Below are 4,243 nucleotides of genomic sequence, written 5' to 3'. Positions count from 1 at the left end.
TTCCTCTCCTGTTTTATAAACGCCTCACTTATTAGATTGGAATGTCCGAGATATAAATCTTGTTAGATGGCACATACGCTTCCTTCAGTCGCTCAAGGCTCCAATAAACATACACGGTGTTCTGCTTAGGTAAGTGCAACGTAATAGATATCGAGGCCGCGCATGATCAATAGATGCCAGTCATTGCTCAGCCCCAACGGTTCTGTTCATTGCAATTTCTCCCATCAGTCATCGAGACAGCGGCTGCCTCGATGATTTACATGTAAGCTTACATCATCTGATGACTTCAGGAGTTGGCTTACATCGAGATAAAATATTATCTGCAAGTTTTTTTCTCGATCTAAGTCAACTCTTACAAGATAAATCATCGAGGCACCCGCCAAATTACGTACGGGTTAGAATTGCATTAGATGCCTGTCACTGTAGCCTTGTGTGAAAAGAGCTGAGCTTCCTTGATAATATGCCAGGGCGATAGCGACTTGAGAAGATGTGCGCAGCTACGATAACTTCTTTTGTGAATTGTTCAGTATAAACAGCTGTGCACAAGCGAAATATCCATTTTGTTGAAAGTCAGTGCTGCGTTTGTCTTGTGCTTGTTAGCCGTCGGTACCTGCGCTGTTCCCTTTCACTGTGCTTTGCGTCAGCTACCAATCAAAGAATGTGAAAAGCAAAAGCTAACATTTATTTATGTACATTCACTACAATATTCGAGAACACAATAGGATACAATTGCTCGGTGGCTGAAATGTTAACAACAGTTTGACTGGGCTGAAGGCCCACGTTCTAAACACGTCAGTGTAAATAAGATATTCGAGCAACGCAGTAAGGTAAAAATTAATATTTAGCATGTTTGCACAGCAGTGATTCTGCTAATATAATGAAAATTTATATATTGCATCGAACAGCGCATACACAAAAAGCAGTACCAAATAAAGAAAATAAAGCAGGTAACCAGCAGCAATAAAATAACACCAGTTAACCTTACATCACAATATAGTTTCTAAAGAGTAATCTCACAGCATCAGAGATAACTAACACCACTAAGTAAGGTTCATATCAATTCCAAGTTTCCTAAATACGCGCTAGATAACAAAAAAAAAAAACGTTAAAACACCCTTCTTGCGCCGCTTGGTCGTGCAAAGCGTTGGAAATGGGAAAATAATAACAAAAAGCTATGTAGCAAAAGAATAACAAAAATAAAGAGAGGATATATTTACAAAACTAGATCACCATAGGCATGTCAGTCATTTCACATATGGCTATACAGTACACCAGCTTTCGCAAACGCAAATGTCAGCTCTCCGACTATACACTGTTCATCAGACAAGCTAAGCCATCGAAGCGGCCTCGGACAGCACCCTTTGCAGTTTGTTTCAAAGCGGGGACAAATACCAAGAAAGTCCTCGAAGATTTCGTCGCTACCACAGGTGCCGATGCCTGCGCTGTGACAGCACACCACAAACCACGGCGGGGATTATTCTATGGTGAAGCGGGTGTTCTGATACCGGTATAGGTTTCACTCCTATGTGCTCGTGCCCGAACGATTTTCCCATGAATGCACCGCAAAGGTACAATAGGGTTTCATTATGCCGTAGACGTATACGTAGATTACTGTGCGCAGCATCGAACATGTCAACAACACGCTGAAGATCTATCTTATTGGAAAGAGATCGCTCGACCGCAAGCACAGCTAGGTCGCTCAGACGATTGTTGGTCATCCTGCTGCGAAGATAAGTCTTCAGTCTTCGAAGGCATGAAAATGTGCGCTCGCAAGATGATGACGATGCCGGTATCGTCACAGCGATAACACCTAGCTTGTGCAGTTCGTGGAAGGCTAGCTTATACTCTCCCAAGACAGTCACCAATTGCATCAATATTTCTATCTTGCACTTCCTTTCGGCTTCGATGCGCTGAAGAAGCTTTATTACCAACTTGCACTCAACTTCAACGCTGTCGATGTCGCATGCAGATGTCCATAAAATTCTCACTCTGGGAGTGGAGGGCGCTGACTCCGCAGAGTACATCATTATTCTCCGTGAACCGCCTAGTCAGTTCCGCAATGAGGTGGTCCAAAACGGGTAGAAAGACTTTGACTCTGAATGTTTCCTTTGAATCTGGAGACTCTTCTTCAACGGGCCGTCCTTCACTCAATACAAACTGTTCCAAATGGAGCGGAAGACGCTTCGTTCTCTGCTTTTCCCTTTGGGGCACCCCGTTCTCCTCAGAAATACTGCAGGTTTGCGCCCACACAGTGTCAAATGCGCTCTGCGAATTTCTCATTTCGGAGAACTCGTCAATGACTGTGCGTGCCATGATGCATGCCTGACTAAGATTGCAGTCTATACTTTGCAATAGGTCCGAAAGAACCTTAAGGCGGCTAAGTACCTTGGTAAATAGGCTTAAATGGAAGAGAAACGAGTTCATTTGCTCAAGCAGACCCCTAGCTTCCGTTGCCCGCCTGCTGTTTGTAGCGATGACTTCGGCGAGACATACAAGGATTGCAGGAAAGCTTTTCATTGCAGCTCTGCAAGCCGCTATCTGGCAGGCCCATCGTGTATCGCTGAGACGCTGCAGCTCTGTCACTGACAAAGACAACCTTTTTTGCACATCTACGTACATGGAATGAACGGCAGATCCACTTAGGAAGACATAGAGGCATTCGAAAAGAGAGAAAAAATCCCTCACCGGTTTTATCGCCTTGCAGACATCCACGATGACAAGATTGAGGCGGTTGTTCATGCAATGTACGTACACTTCCTGCGGCACTTCCTGCCTAAACAGCGCCTGGACGCCCCTTGAGGTACCGCTCATGACACTCGCACCATCATATGTTTGAGCAATGCAAAGCTGAGCATCAATGCCGCAGCGATTCAACGTTTTCATTACGTAGCTCAGGAGCGACCTTGCATCCAATTGCTCAGCGTTGCGGAATCCAAGGAACCGCTCAAAGACAGTTCCACTGACGTGGTACCTTACTAAAACTGATACCTGTTCCGTCTTGCTTAGGTCCTTGGTTTCATCGACGATAAGTGCGAAGCACTGGGAGCTTTTTATCTCTTCCTTTATACTTGTTAATGTGATGTGGCTGAGAATTTCGAGAATCTGGTCTTGTATCGAATGATGAACATACTTCGCGTTCGCTGCTCCACCCTTCAATTTCTTTGCTACAATTTCGTCATATTTAGCAAACAAGTTCAAGAGCTCAACGAAGTTTCCCTTGTTTTCACTTGTGGCACCTTCATCGTGGCCCCTCTGAGCGATTCCTTGAAAGGCAATAAATCGCAATATATCTGCAACTCTTGCTATATAGAGGCGATTTTCCTGCACCTCCCTGGAGTACGCGTCGCTGAGATGTGATGCAACTGACTTGCTTTGCCCTCCCGACTTCATCTGCGTGTAGGAAACCCACGATGCCCGGCAAGTCTTATGCGCGAGTGAGTTTTCGTGCTTTCTGAAACCAGCGTCTCTTTCTAGGGCTTTTTTCCAATTACTGTATCCACCATTGACAAATGCAGATTTCTCATTGGCGCCAGTTGAAAACATTCTGCAAGGGTAACAGAAAGCTGCGTCAGCGCGCGCGCTGTACTCCAACCAAGGAAATGATGATGATAGATTCTTTTATTAGGCAAAGGGAGGACCGAAGGCCACTGATCAGGAGGTTGGGGGTGGGGGAGGGTTGGTAGGCACACACTAAATCACGCGCGCCAAGCCGCTACTAACTCCGAAGTGGGCCTTAGCATGGTACAAACCATCGACCGGTGAGGCCAAGCGCTACATATGCAGAATGGACTACGCGACGCCTACACAAGCAGAACTTTTGGCCATTTGGACCGCCCTACAGGATAACATAGCGCCATCAACTATCTACACGGACTCATATGAAGCACTAAAGGACATCGAGAATCCCAATACAGAAGATGTTGCAGCTTTATGCATCCGCAAAATTCTCCTGCACAAACAGAAGAATGGCATTGACACAAGAGTCGCCTGGACGCCGGGTCACGTGGGGATCCAAGGGGGAGGTAACGAGGTGGCACACAGTCTCGCCACCTCGAATGCTGGAGTTCTACCATATCATCTCCAACCTCTCCTACATGGATCTCCCGATCTTGGTTGCCACCCCTACACGAATTTGCCACCGAGCTCTCATTCCGAAATGGCACGACTGCGATGCTTCCTCAAGTACACTAACCGGGAGAGACTCAAAGATGTCACCCCTCCTCGTATCTTTAAGAACCTCGCC

General features: G+C 46.1%; 1 pseudogene; it reads right to left on the bottom strand.

The window, feature by feature from the left end:
* Positions 1-1,418: 1,418 nt before the first annotated feature.
* LOC125757453 (zinc finger MYM-type protein 1-like) lies at positions 1,419-2,811 on the bottom strand (annotated as a pseudogene).
* Positions 2,812-4,243: the final 1,432 nt, after the last annotated feature.

The sequence above is a fragment of the Rhipicephalus sanguineus genome, chromosome 2 (assembly GCF_013339695.2).
Source record: "Rhipicephalus sanguineus isolate Rsan-2018 chromosome 2, BIME_Rsan_1.4, whole genome shotgun sequence".
Lineage (NCBI taxonomy): Eukaryota > Metazoa > Arthropoda > Arachnida > Ixodida > Ixodidae > Rhipicephalus > Rhipicephalus sanguineus.
The sequence above is the reverse complement of the archived record's forward strand: the minus strand, read 5'-3'. Positions and strand labels throughout refer to the sequence as shown.